The sequence below is a fragment of the Lampris incognitus genome, chromosome 19, assembly GCF_029633865.1.
Source record: "Lampris incognitus isolate fLamInc1 chromosome 19, fLamInc1.hap2, whole genome shotgun sequence".
NCBI lineage: Eukaryota > Metazoa > Chordata > Actinopteri > Lampriformes > Lampridae > Lampris > Lampris incognitus.
The window spans coordinates 34,071,887-34,087,510 of NC_079229.1; the positions used below are offsets into that span (position 1 = coordinate 34,071,887).

The following is a 15,624-nucleotide window of genomic DNA, read 5'->3' on the forward strand; positions in this document are numbered from 1 at the left end:
TCTCATCATCTGCTCATCCCAGTTAATGTATTCTCCCTTCCTTCTGTGTTTTTATTTGTTTTAAAGATTGTTTTGTAACTTTTATGTTTATTAAACTGGTTTTGTTGACTTAGTGAAGTGAGTACCCAGATAAACCTGGGGTGTTATTATCTTCACCATCCACTCACATAATAAGCGTGCACGTAATCCCCTCTTCAGATGGGCTGGCTGAGCGGCCGTCCTCCTAACCCACTTTACTGTTCCCTCTTTTCTGCCCACATGGACGGACCAGTGGACCTGACTGGAAGACATTTTATCCCTCCGATCGTTCTGATTTTGGTTTTTATTTTTTATTTTTTGTCTTATTTATAGACATCCACCTTGAAGTGATCTCTCTCTCTCTCTCTCTCCCCCTCTCTCTTTCTCCCCCCTCTCTCTTCCTCTCTCTCTCCCCTTCTCTCTTTCTCTCTGTCCCTCTCTCTTGCTCTCTCTCTCTTTCTCTCCCTCTCTCAATTCAATTCAAATTTGCTTTTATTAGCATGACAAATATACATTTGTATTGCAAAGCATTTTCACATAAAGGACAATAAGAATGCACAAATACAGAACATAGTATATACATCAACACATGCAATAAAACACATTTTATTGCATGTGTTGATGTATCTCTCTCTCTGTCTCTCTCTGTCTCTCTCTGTCTCTCTCTGTCTCTCTCTCTCTCTCTCTCTCTCTCTCGCTCTCCCCCCCCCCCCTTACACACAGTCACACACATTATGGTTATTGTATGGTGGTCATGTAGACATACAATAGCAGTGGTTAGCTTAATACTTTGAGCTGCAGGAGAATCTTAAACTGGGCTGGATGACTTTGTCCCTCCTGCGGTTAGGGGGTGGTTAAGATGGTTAAGGATTTGTTCCAGACCTCTTTTCCCACCCTCCGCGGGACTCTCACGGGGATTGTGTTTTTCTTTTCTCTGAGGCGAGCTTGGTGGGGGTCTGTGTGACAACTGGAGGACATGTCCCTCTTTCTATTTATAAAGAAATGAATAACGCCATTCTCAAGGGACTGTTTCCCTGCCCACCGGCACACATCTGTGTCCTTGATGCCATGTATGTTCTCTGTGTGCACGTGATTTTGTGTGTGCATGTGAGTTTGTGTGTGTGGGAGAGAGAGATGGGATGAAGGGGCCGATAAGTGTGCATTCATTTTGTTCGAATAAGCATCTCCTGGTTGTGTGTGTGTGTGTGCGCACTACTTGCGCATCTGAGAAGGTACTCGCTCAAACCTGGAAGTCATCACTTGTCAGTCTTATCATTCTCGGAGCTGGAATGCTCGCAATGTTTGTGTGTCGGTGATAACTGGTACCTTTTTAAAAGACGTCTTCAGCCGACGAGAAGCAGATGGCTGGAGACTGCTGCAGTTCTGGGATGCTTCTGTGGTTGGGAATGAGTTTAAAGTAGACCTGGCCAGCGTATGGATGTAATGTGGCTGTGTTGACATGAGACTAGATGTGGTGTGGGGTTGTGGTTCTGGTAATATGGTGTTATAACACAAATGTTGTCATTTCCTGGTCTTGAAGGCTGTATTACAGTAAAGTGACACCATTTGCTGAACTTATTCCACTGTTTTAGTGAAATGAACAATGAACGTCTACCTGCTTGCTCATCATATCCACATGACTAATGATCATCCATCAATCCATTATCCATCCATCCATCCATTATCCAGACCGCTTATCCTGCTCTCAGGGTCGCGGGGATGCTGGAGCCTATCCCAGCAGTCATTGGGTGGCAGGCAAGAAGACACCCTGGACAGGGCCCTCACACACACACACACACACACACACACATTCACACCTAGGAGCAATTTAGTACGGCCGATTCACCTGACCTACATGTCTTTGGACTGTGGGAGGAAACCGGAGCCCCTGGAGGAAACCCACGCAGACAGGGGGAGAACATGCAAACTCCACACAGAGGACGACCCGGGACAACCCCCAAGGTTGGACTACCCCGGGGCTCGAACCCAGGACCTTCTTGCTGTGAGGCGACTGCGCTAACCTGCGCCACCGTGCCCGTCTAAGTGTTAGCTTTTCCAAGCACTTTGCAACCAAAGGGCAGAACTGTTACGTGCTCACGACTTATGAGCATGTTTTGCATCCTGCAGGGAAGAAGTAGGCTACTTTAACCAAGCTGGTGATCAGCTAACAGCACGAGCCTTATCATTACTAATGATCCTTATCATTACTAATGATGATTATCTACATTTTCTGTATGTAAATATCTGCACTGATGGTCATGGTCCAAAATATCACACTATTGAAATAGAGGTATAGTCAGTCAAAAATAGTGTGAAATGTGATTTTGTCAGTATGGCCCAGCCCTGGTTTCACATAACCCATGGTCCTGATGGTCATGATGGCCAGCTGTCTCAGTAGATATGTTGAAGGTCCATAGTCACATGCAGAGTGAGAGTTGATCTGAAAGATAACGAGCAATTCTTTTTCTTTTTTTGTGCATTTGTGATCACAGCTGTATGCGAGTCGTCCGGATGATCCTCCAGCCTCCCTGTCTGTGTGGAGACTGACAGAAAATAAACCCGGTAAACATGCTGTCTGTCGGCAAGCAGACGGCACTGTCCCCCAATCTCTGTTAATTGGAATTCCTGTAGAGTGATTCACACACACATGCACGCACACACACACACACACAAACCCTCACTCTGGTTTTTGCCCTCTGTTGCTGTAATTTTTTCTCTTTATCTTGCACTCTCTCTCTGTCTCTGTCTCTGTGTCTGTCTGTGTCTCTCTCTCCCCGTCTCTCTCTCTCTTCTCTCTGTCTGTCTCTTCTCTCTCTGCCTCACTCTGTCTCGGTCTCTCTCTCTCTGTCTCTCCTTCTCCATCTCTGTCTCTCTCTCTCACACACACACACACACACACACACCGCTTGAGGATGGCCGGGTGCTGCCAGCGGGAGTGTTGGCACTGTCTGGCACAGCCTGAGCAGAGCCAAGGCACCTCATGACACGGGGACTTCGTCCTTTTTTCTAGAAGGAAAAGGCAGAGCTCCGCCTCTTAGCTTTGTGTCATGGCATTTGTTGTTGTTGTTGTTTTTAATAGCATGACTTTGGCGTGGTGATTTATATCAGGTCAAGGGGACATGCTAGTAGGTCAGGGTTAGTCAAGCCTGTAAACCCTGTGGGGGACGCAGACCTCGGGGAAGAGATGCAGGCAAGGAAAAACAGCCTGAGCGGAGGCGGAGGAGGAGGAGGAATGGGGTGGGTGGAAGGGAGGCGCGGAGGGATGTCTTAAGGGGCAGGGAAAATGTTGGTAATCCCTTTATTTTTTTTCCGTCAGAGTTGTCGTTGCAAGATAATCCATTTGAAAGTAGTGCTGGGTGATATGGAAAATACGATATCTGCTTACATATGCAAAAACACCGTGATGTTATAGAATCAGCTGAGGCTCGTCGTGTAATGTAAAGCATAAAATCAAACCAAAACCAGTTTTCAAACAAAACTACCTCAAATATTTCCGACCTCTTTCAGTGAGGAATTTTAGATCATAGATTTTCATTAGGCGGCACGGTGGGGCAGTGGTTAGCACGGTCGCACAGCAAGAAGGTCCTGGGTTTGAGCCCTGCGGTAGTCCAACCTTGGGGGTCGTCCTCTGTGTGGAGTTTGCATGTTCTCCCCGTGTCTGCGTGGGTTTCCTCCCGTAGTCCAAAGACATGTAGGTCAGGTGAATTGGCCATACTAAATTGTCCCGAGGTGTGTGTGTGTGTGTGTGTGTGTGTGTGTGTCGGCCCTGTGATGGACTGGCGGCCTGTCCAGGGTGTCTCCCCACCTGCCGCCCAATGACTGCTGGGACAGGCTCCAGCATCCCTGTGACCCTGAGAGCAGGATAAGCGGTTTGGATGATGGATGGATGGATGGATTTTTATTCATCTAGACAACAAAATTGTGTATTGTGATATTACAATACCTGAATTTCACCCTCATACAATTGCATTGAAAGACAATAAATGATGATATTGAATTATTGCCCAGCCCTTGGTGAAAGCCCCGCAAAATTTCTCAAATCAACCCTTGCTTTCTACTGCGTTGTCCCACAACACTAAATACATTCAAATAAATCTAAAAAACACCACGGCACGATTTGTACAACGGTCAGGAGTTGGGCAAAATAAACGCAATTTGTAGAACATGAGCTGAAACGTGCAAAAACGCCATATGGTCCTTTACGTTGCTCTCCGTCCATTATAAGTGGAGGAGGTGGGGTTTGTGGTGCTGTGTTGACTGGAACGAGTGTAGCTTGTGTTCGAGTGGTTAAAGAGGGCACGTTTGATAACCATCACATCTGCTGAATCTGGGCTGTATGTCTGTTTTAGGCGAGGACTGGGACCGTGGTGGTTTTCTTTTCTTTTTTTACTGGTTGTTTGTTTTTGTGGCCTAGCAGTCAGGATGCTAATGGAAGAGGAAAAATGCTGAGGTGAATGTTTTCCGCTCGGTTGCGCTTATTCTTTTTGTCGCCATTTGGAAATGAGGCCATCTCTCCTGCTATATACCCCCCAGTTTTGTTTTGTTGTTGTTTTGTGTGTGTGTGGGGGGGGGTGTTTGTTTTTTGTCAGCATTTCCAAGGCATAGGTACTGCATCTGTATACTCTGCTGTTTTTCCTCGGGGCGGGTAACAAGTGATTATCTCTCGTTCCTTTCTCTCCGTCCCTCGGTCATTGATGCTGTGATGCCTCTCAGATCAGCTGGGCTGCTCTTCTGAAATGGTTGTTTTATCTTCGTCATGGGTTTAAAGAAACGATGCAGGGGGCATCCAAGTAGTGGGGCAAGCTATTCCATTGCCTACCAAGCTGGGGGTCGCTGGTTTGAATCCCTGTGTTACCTGCGGCTTGGTTGGGCGTCCCTGCAGACAATTGGCCGTGTCTGCGGGTTGGGAAGCCGGATGTGGGTATGTGTCCTGGTCGCTGCAGTAGCGCCTCCTCTGGTTGGTTGGGGTGCCTGTTCGGAGGGAGGGGGAACTGGGGGGACAATCACACTTGATTTGCAAATTGCATTTTGAACATCAAAATTCAGTTTGCTTCACTGCACATTAATCTGCATTAAGGTGTACATTCATCGAAGTGTACGTTAATGCATTGTGCAACAGTGGTTTCCAAACTGTGGGTTGGGACCCCAGCAACAAATGGGTGGCAGTAGGGGTCCATGTGGGTTGCAGGATGTCCACAACAAACACAATGTTTAAGGTTGACTTGTGTTTCGACTGATCATTAGTAGGCCATGATTTAAGACTAAAAAAGGGGAATACTGCGTTGATGATCAACGAAGAGAGGATTGTTCATTATTTTGCTTTTTGACAGATAATGACAATTTACTCCTTATTTTAAATGCACAAAATATTTGGTGGGTCCTGGATCAAAAAGTATTTCCACAGATTGGTCACAGCATGTTTTGTAACCGCTGGTTTTGTAACCGCTGGTTTACAATAGGTCAAATTGCATCATTGGGCAGCACGGTGGCACAGTGGTTAGTGCTGTCATCTCACAGCAAGAAGGTCCTGGGTTCGAACCCCAGGGTTGTCCAGCCTTGAGGTCATCCCAGGTCGTCCTCTGTGCGGCGTTTGCATGTTCTGCCCGTGTCTGCGGTGGGTTTTCTCCTGGTGCTCCGGTTTCCTCCACCATCAAAAAGACATGCATGTTAGGGTTAATACTCCTGTCTGTGTCCCTGACCGAGGCATGGCAAGAAGAGCTGGAGTTGGTCCCCGGGTGCCGCACGGCGGCTGCCCACTGCTCCTAGCTACACAGCTAGGATGTGTTCCATGCAGAGAGGAATTTCCCCACGGGGATTAATATAGTATGCCAAAAAGAAAAAAAATCAATATAAAATGGGTTGTAATAAACAAAGTAAAACAAACAGAAACGTGTAAAAACATGCTTCTAACAGAAAAGAAAATGTAGTTTTTTTTTGCTCTTAGTAATCACAGGACTCGTACAGTGAGGCAGGACTACCATTTTGAATTCCGACATGGAGGTGTTATGATGCACATGTACTCTGTTTGGGTTGATCCTTCCCACCCGAGGCTGAGCCTCCGTCCGAGATCTCAGCAGCTGCCTTCTGTCATTCCTCAACTCGCCGCATGCCCCCCCCCCCCCACACACACACACACCTCGCTCTTCCATTTCCTGCTCAGGCCTCGCCGGCTGGCTATACTTTTAAAACTCTTTCTCTCTCATAGCGTGCCGGGAATCTCAGTAAGCCTGGCTTGGATGCTTTCTCAGTCTGACATGTTTGCAGCACCGCGGCCACAAGAATCCCGCTGTTTAATGTTTCCCATGAAGGGGATGGATGGAAAAAAGAAAGTGTGTGTGCATGTACATTTCCAATTTCATATATACAGGGTTCTTATGGCCATGAAAAACTTGGAAAAGTCGGTAAATTTGAAAATACAATTTCCAGGCCTTAAAAAAAGTTTGCAGAAAGGTTGTGGAAAGATGACGAAAGTAGCATCAGCTGTTAAAGATGGATTGACCAATTAAAAAAAGAATAACAGCCAGTTGAACCATTGCGGTGGAGCTTTAACATTTCTGTTGTGTGTGTGCAACAGTATGCTAACGTGTCTCCGTTGGCTAAGTTTTCATATTGGTTAGCTAGCTAGCTTGCTGACAGTATACCAGGCAACTGCAGCTTCAACAGTCAGTGGCTCCAAATGGACAAATACAAAATATGGCTTGCAAAAGTTGTTAAAACAGTAGAGCGGCTTGTGTACAGTGTCACAGTATAAACTGACATCTACGTCATGTTTCGGGTTAAAAGTAAAACGCACCTTCTTAGTGGCCACTCCAAAAAATTGTGTCTTTTGGTCATGGACATTATGCTAAACGTTGTGGAGAAGTCCCATGAAGTCAGTGAAAACAGTGGGTGATTAAGTGTCTGCACTCTGGGCATTGGTCCTGTGTACGATGTTAAACTGCAACCGTTGGGTCTGGCGACTAAACCAGCACCCCCACTTCAACCCTTGGGTTGTTGCGAGGAGGGTGTGTGGACACCCAGCAGGACTAAAAACAAAACCTGTCAAAGGGCGGAGGAGTTCCTCTGTGAACCAACGGCCGTCCATACCTGGAGAGGAGATAGGGACCACCAGGTACTCCCCCTACTGGAACACAATGATGACCCAACCTTTGTTGAGGCATCAGCTGTGCTCCTACGACCTCCATAGGTTACAGAACTGATGATGATGATGATGATGATGATGATGATGATGATGATGATGACGACTCTGGGCATCCCTTCAGTTCATGCATACATGTGTGCATATAGCGACAGCGAATTTAGATAAACCCACTGCAGGGTTAGTTCAGTCTATGCAGGGACGAGGCCGAAAGTCAACTCGCCCCAAATCAGTATGACTGGTGATACTGGTTCTAGTGCTGATGGTCCACATCCATCCTCCTCCCTCAGAGAAAGATCGAGGTGGACACAATCCAATGTGGACACAAATACTGCATTTTGCCACTTCTTGTTTGCGTTCACAGTGACATCTATTATTCCACATGTTTGCATGTTGCTTTCGTCATTAATGAGCAGCAGCTGTTTACCGCCACTGCCGTGCAGCCAGACTCAAGAGTGCACCCAGTTTTTATAAGCTGAAAATGGAGAGTCATTATCACCTCACTTTTTTGGCAATGCTTCTGCTTATTTGGTGTCGCAGCCAAGATGATGTGAAGCAATGACGCTTGGCAATGTGTGTATCCATGAACGTATCCATGCTGATGAAGAACGTTTTTGAGGAGACGGGCAGTCATGAGAGATGTATTTGCTGCTTCACTTGGAGTATGTTCTTGTGCATCTATAAGGTGAGTTCATCACCAGAAGTTTCCCAGTTTCTTTAAAACCTCATGCTACATGCATGTTTACTGCTGGACTTGAGCTGAATAATGTGGCAGTTCAATTCCTCAAATTAGACCGCATTGTGGATACCAGTCACAGTCTGTATTGCAGTTCATATGAAACAGACTCCAGACTGCCCTTTTTTTTTGGGGGGGGGGTTCCCCCTTTTCTCCCCAATTATACCTGGCCAATTACCCCACTCTTCCGAGCCATCCTGGTCACAGCTCCACCCCCTCTGCCGATCCGGGGAGGGCTGCAGCTCCAATACATGTGGAGTCGCCAACCGCTTCTTTTCACCTGACAGTGAGGAGTTTCACCATGGCGACGTAGCATGTGGTAGACTCACACTATTCCCCCCCAGTCCCGCCCCCTCCCCGAACAGGCGCCCCGACTGACCAGAGGAGGCACTAGTGCAGCGACCAGGACACATACCCGCATCCAGCTTCCCACCTGCAGACACGGCCAATTGTGTCTGTAGGGACGCCCGACCAAGCCGGAAGTCACACGGGGATTCGAACCAGGATCCCCATGTTGGTCCAGACTGCCCTTTTAAGACAAACTCAAGTACAATTACTTTGAGTGCCCCTGAGTTCAGAAAAAGCTTTCACAGCAATCAAATGAACTGAAATTCATGGTCAAACAGACCTGGGTCCAGTCCACATCAGGAAACTAATGTGCAATTGTCCATAGGTGTGAATGGTAGTCTGAAGTTGTCCATAAGATTTGAATGGTGTGTGAGTGACTGTGTGTGTGGACCCTGAGATTGACTGGTGACCTGTCAAGGGGTGTCTCCTTGCTTTCCACCCAGTGCATGCTGGGATAGCCTCCGTCCCACCCCCTCCCCTCCCCTCTATGACTGAATTGGATTAAGTGGGGTATAGTGGATGGATGGGTGGACTGTATTTCCTAACACACCTGGACTGGGCTCTGGTATCCTTCCCCTGTAGTTTCTTATTGTCTAATGTAGTCCACATAATGCTGTAAAAGACACCTTCCTGTTAAATATAACTGCGCTGCAGTGTGTGTGTGTGTGATTTCAGCTCCCCCATGGTGTGTAGAAATTTCCCCAAGCGACTTTAATCTTCACCACTCTTGACAGTGGTGACAGTATATTTTTATTTACGGAATAATGGTTGGAAAAATCTCAGCTGGGCTCAGAGTGCAATGTGACTGTCCCGCTCCCTCGGTGGCTGTTAGAGATTCACATCCTGCTCTGATTGGCTGTCGATGTGTGTTTGACCCTTCTCTGATCCCAGTCAAGTCTGTGTAGGCCTACACATACAAGAAAATTGACTGCGGTTCCTCCATTGCTTTCCATGTACTTACATGGAGGAGACATACAGCTAAACCAAAGACAAGGTAAACATCACCATATAACTACTATGTACAGATATAGATGTATATAAAAAAGTATATTATAAAAACAAAACAAAACCCAACAATGACATTGTAATAGGAAGGCAACGGTGCACAGTGCAAAGATGCAGGAGTAAATATGTTAACAGGTTACTTTATATACATGAGGTAGGTGGACATGACAGGATATACAATATACACAGCGTGCTTAGGTTTATTTTTTATTTTTGGGGGTTTTCCCCCCTTTTGTCCCCAATTGTATTTTTTGGCCAATTACCCCACTCTTTCCAAGCTGTCCCAGTCGCTGCTCCACCCCCTCTGCCGATCCGGGGAGGGCTGCAGACTACCACCTGCCTCCTCCCCTACATGTGGAGTCACCAGTCGCTTCTTTTCACCTGACAGTGAGGAGTTTCACCAGGGAGACGTAGCGCGTGGGAGGATCACGCTGTTTCCCCCAGTTCCCCCTCCCCCCTGAACGGGTGCCCCGACCGACCCAAGGAGGCGCTGGTACAGCAACCGGGACACATACCCACATCCAGCTTACCACCCGCAGACACGGCCAACTGTGTCTGTAGGGACGCCCGACCGAGCCGGAGGCAACACGGGGATTCGAACTGGTGCTCCCCGGGTTGGTAGGCAACGGAATAGACCGCCACGCTACCCAGATGCCCACTTAGGTTTATTTTTAACGATATGTTAAAACTGTTTAAGCTATAGGACATATAATTTGGTATTTGCAGGTATGGTGGATGTTCAGTGTTACAGGTGTATTGCACGGGGGTCGTTTCTGACACCGCGTGACTGTTTTATTTGTTCATCAGAGTGACCGCCTGCAGAAAGAAACTGTCCTTGTGTCTGGTTGTATGGCAGGATACATATGTAGATTATACACTATATATGTGTATAGTGTATGAATGTGTACATATACACACGTGCACTTATACAGTATATAGATGTTTACATATACATACATGCATGTATATATATTTATATTTTATTTGCACTTGTACAAGTAATCAGTCCATTACATTACACAGTGCAGCAGTGGTCTGAAGATTGAAGGACTCTACAGTATCAGTCGTTGTCTTGGACCATCCAAGTGAACGTATGAATAAAAACAGATCTGCCAGGCGGAGCCCAACAAGGCTGCAGCAGAAAGTGTAACTGCAGCAGTTTCACCTTGGATACACATGCGGGCAGGAAACCAGAGCTCAGCTGCAGATGAAACGTGGTTAGAAATGGACAATGGATCATTTCTGGTCGATGGTAAATATAACTGCAGGCTTTGAGGATATGAAACGCGTGGTTAGGTTTTATCCAAAATCCTACTACAATACTGCCTGTTGTCCAAACCCTGCCCCACCTCCATGAGGGTAAACAGTCCCAGGGCCAAACCCAACCAGCTCAGTAGAGCCAGCTGATGGAGGGATGACAGAAAATGAAAGGAAATGTGTCGCTCCACATGCACACATGACTCTGTGGTGCAGATGGGGTAGTTTCCCTTCAAAATCATGCCGCCTTCTCTGCCCCTCCCTCGTGTACTTATCAGCTCGGTGAAACCCCCCCCCCCCCGAAGGACTCCACATCGTGAGTGTGTGTGTGTGTGTCTGTCTGTCATGTGTAGCTGTGTATGTGTGTGTGTGTGTTGAGTATGTACATTTCAAATATGTGATCTGTCCATGTTGGATTTGGCACAGAGATACTGCTGATTTTCTGCTTGTTGATAGTTTGAGTCTGTGACACTGAGCATTACTAGGCCACGTCTCCCTTTTTGGCAGCACGGTGGCGCTAGTGCTGTCGCCTCACAGCAAGAAGGTCCTGGGTTTGAGCCCCTAGGTAGTCCAACCTTGGGGTTCATCCCAGGTCGTCCTCTGTGTGGCGTTTGCATGTCCTCCCTGTGTCTGCAGTGGGTTTTCTCCGGGTGCTGCGATTTCCCCCGCCATCACAAAGACATGCCTGTTAGGGTTAATACTCCTGTCTGTGTCCCTGACCGAGGCATGGCAAGACAAACTGGAGTTGGTCCCCGGGTGCTGCACGGCGGCTGCCCACTGCTCCTAGCTACAAAGCTAGGATGGGTTACATGCAGAGCGTAATTTCCCCACAGGGATCAATAAAGTATCTCAAAATGAAAATAAATAAAAGGGTTTAACTAAATGCTATGTTGCGTTTAGACATGAAGCAGCTCTAGTAACTCGTTACCAGGCAAGTTACTGGACGTGTCACCCCGACTCCATTATATCCTGTCTCAAAGGGGAGGATTCACTTCCTATGAGGGCAAGAAATGTGGGAGACGGGGCAATTTGTCATCATTGGCGGAGAGATGACCTGAAAAAATTCGAGAAATGCTGAACTTTTTGGCAACGTGGGCAACACATTTTGCGCAATAGCCAGTCAGATTCAAGTGCTGCACCTCTCGACCTTCCACACTGGTTCCCAGTTGCGCTTAAAACAAAATGGACTAGATTTTCATCATTCAGTCTGCAGACTCCCGGTTTTATAGTGCTTAACATCAGGACTATTACAGTTAAAACAAAAAGAAGCGGTGACTTGAACCATAAAAGCATCGGTAAATCACACGTGAATCGATGATTTACGTATTTAGCTGCTAGCTAAAATGTTGTAATCACATCGGCGCTACTTTGAGGAAACATAAACGCACATAGCGGGATTTGCCCACGAGCTGTCAATGCCGGCAGCTTCGGTGGAGCGTGGCCTCGTGTCTAAACACAGATTTACAGGCGCCTCTGATGTTACTTCCTCGTCCTCGTTTGACAATCTCAAAACCAAAAAACAAGCAGACCAGTGGTGAACCAGAGTGTTTGGGGTGGGTGGCCTGTGGTAGTGGAGTCAGTTTGTTTTGTAGAAAACAGAGGCGGCCAGACATGAAAAATTAGCTGTCTGTACTTTTGAGGCCGCCCTGAAGGAAAATTTGGGCCTGCCTGTGTGTGTGTGTGTGTGTGTGTGTGTGTGTGTGTGTGTGTGTGTGTGTGTGTGTGCATGCGTGCATGCGTGTGAGCTGCGTGCAACTTCTGCTGCAGTTGCTGCATGTATTTCTTCCCTTTGGTCTGTACACTGTTGTGTAGGTGGGTCTTGTGGTCACATCAACACAATGAATCGGTCACTTTTTCACATGTAACGAAATGTTCCTGGATTGCAGTTACTTTACATTTCCACTCACTGGTTCAAACCTGCTGTGCCTTTTTTTGTTGTTGCAATTTTGGTACTTCTCTGAAGGCCAGAGAGCAATTTCTGTAAGTGGATTTCGTCTTCATGGACACAGGTGGGTTTTAGGGCATATATTCATCCCAGTGGGGGCGTGAACTCTTAACCCTCAGGTCTTGGAAAATGCTCATCCCCATCCATTAGCTCACACTCGAGATTAAAAGCCTCAGCTCCTCCTCGAGACTCCTCCTCGTTATTTGCTAGATGGCTATAAGACAATGTTTGTTCGTCGGGGAAAAGGGAAAAGTTCATCTATGGGTGAGCGTGTGTGGGGGTGGGTGTGTGGGTGTGGGGACTATATGGGTGTGAGTGCATTCATGTTTGTGTGTGCTATTCATGTTTGTAGATGACACAACAGTGCTTACACACTCAACACTTTCTGTTAAAGTGTGAGTGTGTGTGTGTGTGTGTGCACGCGCATATGCATACGCATACGTGTTTGTTCTCGTGGTGTTTTTTTGTACGCGGGCTCATGCACTGTGGTCAGCCTGCTCCTTGAGCTGCAGGGATGTGGCAGACGAGGCGCTGCCCGGTGGGGAACTCTGTCACCTTGAAGGAGCATTTGGCAAGGTGCCCCGACTCCATTCTGTCAGTTTCTATAAGACGACGCAGAGGACGGGTCCTCCTGCTGTACTGCGCTCAGGGGCGGACACTTTAAAAACCTCCCTCCAACACCCCCCCCCCCCCGCAGTGCAACTTCTAGGGAAACAATCCCGACTCTTCAACATTTCATGTGTTTAGGATAACTCTATTAGCAGCCATATTACTTAGTAGTCTTCTGTGTGTTTCTGAACCACTGCCGAAATGGTGCAGCAAAGTGTTCACTGCTGACGCCACTGACGGTCTTGCGAATGTGAAAACGTAGTACTTCCTGGTTTTCCGATTGACTGCATTATGTTAGGAAATGCAAACATCGGTACTACATACAGCTGTGTTAGAGAATGCAAATAACAGTTACATTATGCAGCTTTGTGTGGCACTTCTGTCTGTATTTTTTTAGACAGTGCAGCCTATCAGCAAACCAGGAAGTGAGTTTTCACATTCACGGTTTGTGTGCCAGTGATGCCACTAGCAGAGACGGTGACGTTTCAGGGACAAACTCCATTCAAAAACGTGGTTATCAGCTTTGTATTTTTTTAAGCCTGCACTACATGAAGGCGATATAAGGACTTTCTTGCTTACCACTAAACAAGGTGGATGCCAGCCAGTTTCCTAAACGTTCCACAAAGAAAGACTGCAGTATTACTATATTATCCCATAAAGCTCAGAATTAGAAAACGCAGGCCCGGTTAGCCGGCATGCTACACGACATAACAGCGGTGTAATCATATGTATTTTACCAAACAGAACTGTACAGCTTTTCAAAAATGGCTCCCTCGGTCTCGCCTTTGGTAACCTTTACAAATGCAAGTTACCTCAATCTTCAGTAGAGATCATCTCCAGGTAGACTGCTCGTCAAGAAGACTGACGAGTTTTGAGCATCAACTCAGCTGACAGGGAGGGTTTACAATATATTTTGCTGTCCAACAACACAAAATCACAACTGAAGCTTTAAACCAGAAGCTGAGTTCTATTTATATATATGCACCATAAATAAGTATGAAAGCATTATAAAGGCATTTGTCTCGGTGACATTAGTTAACAGAGTTTAACAGGACATAGTAAGAAATGTTGTACAAGGGTAACCGCGGTTACGTGCTGTAAATAAATACAAGTTGTGAGCTGGTTTTTGTTTTGTCTCCGTTAAATTGGGTGACACTTAATTTCACAAAATTTGCCCTGAGACATTTCTGGCTGGGTGGGCACAGGATGCCAAAATGTTTGCATACATGGACGACAAACACCAAAATGTCAAGACATCAGGACATCATCATCATTTTGTCAGATGTTTTTGTTGTTTCTTTTTGGTGCGCCCAACTCCTTCAGAATGGATTTGCTGATGTAATTAAATAAGATTAGTCTGTTTGACTCAATTACTGAAGACCAAAAAAAACCATAAAAATTGTTGGATGCATTTTTTTGCATACTTGTCATATTTGCCTATATTCACTGTGAAAAAAAATCCCCCTTAAAACGGATTAACATTCATGTTACTTATTCATGGGTAAAGGTAGAAACAAGACAACCGGTATGCTAATCTATGACAGCCATTTACAGACCTGTTTGAATGGAACAGGAAGTGTGTGGACACTGGGACGGTGAGCTGGAACGTCCACCTTGTCATATCCTGTGTTTTGGGCCTTAGAATCACCGGTTAGCCTGGAGCTGAACTATGACAGCCATCTAGCCTATACTTCATGCCTGTTTGAAGCAATGAATAAAAATGTGTGTGTGAAGGAGTAAATGGGGGGGGGGGGATGAATGCAGGGCGACACAGAAATGAACGAATGATAGAAAGATGAATGGACAGCCATGGCGGCGGATTGTGTGAGGGTGTGCAGAGTGACAGATAGAAAGAGAAAGGGAGTAAGAGCATGAACACGATTACCCAGTATTCCTCTGTGTTTCTCTTGTTCAGTTTTACCTTGCAAGGCAATGACTAATTAGGACAAAGTCACAATAATAACACATATATATACACACACACACACACACACACACACACACACACACACACGAAAAGGAGTCATCACACAGAGCCAATGCTCAGTGGCTGGTGGGCCTAAGAGCAGACCACGGCAATATCCGAGAACAAGAACTAGTTATCATCATAGTGGCCGATATCCAGCAATGAGTCTCAAACATGAAGAGCTGGACTACACCAGGCCCTGACATGATTAATGCCTACTGGTTGAAGAAGCTAGCAGCACTCCATGAACGCCTGGCAACACAGCTGCTAACCAGGGTCTCACCCTGGCTGGCTAACACAAGGGAGAATAATACGGATCATGAAGGGTCCCCACAAGGGCACAACACCTTCAAACTACTGGCCAATAACCTGGCTCTCCACAACATGGAAGGTCCTGTCAGGCATCATAACAGCTAAGCTGAATGGGCACATGAGTCATTACATGAGCGAAACTCAGAAAGGAATTGGGAAAAACATCAGAGGGTCAAAGCATCAGCTACTGGTTGATAGAGCAGTCATCCAAGACTGTCCAACCTGAGCACAGCCTGGATTGACTACAAGAAAGCCTACAATTCAATGCCCCACACCTGGTTTCTGGAGTA

At 46.5% G+C, this 15,624-nt stretch overlaps 1 protein-coding gene across 2 annotated transcripts in view; it reads left to right on the forward strand.

The window, feature by feature from the left end:
* Positions 1-15,624, forward strand: part of LOC130129786 (rho guanine nucleotide exchange factor 4-like) — a 75,158-nt gene that overhangs the window by 27,121 nt on the left and 32,413 nt on the right. The window contains exon 1 of one of the 2 annotated variants that reach the window (XM_056299433.1): positions 4,375-4,468. The exons of the other annotated variant lie outside the window; for it this stretch is intronic. The gene's annotated coding sequence lies outside the window, so the exon portion shown is untranslated. Of the gene's footprint in view, positions 1-4,374; positions 4,469-15,624 lie in introns of those variants that run through there. 2 annotated transcript variants of the gene reach the window in all.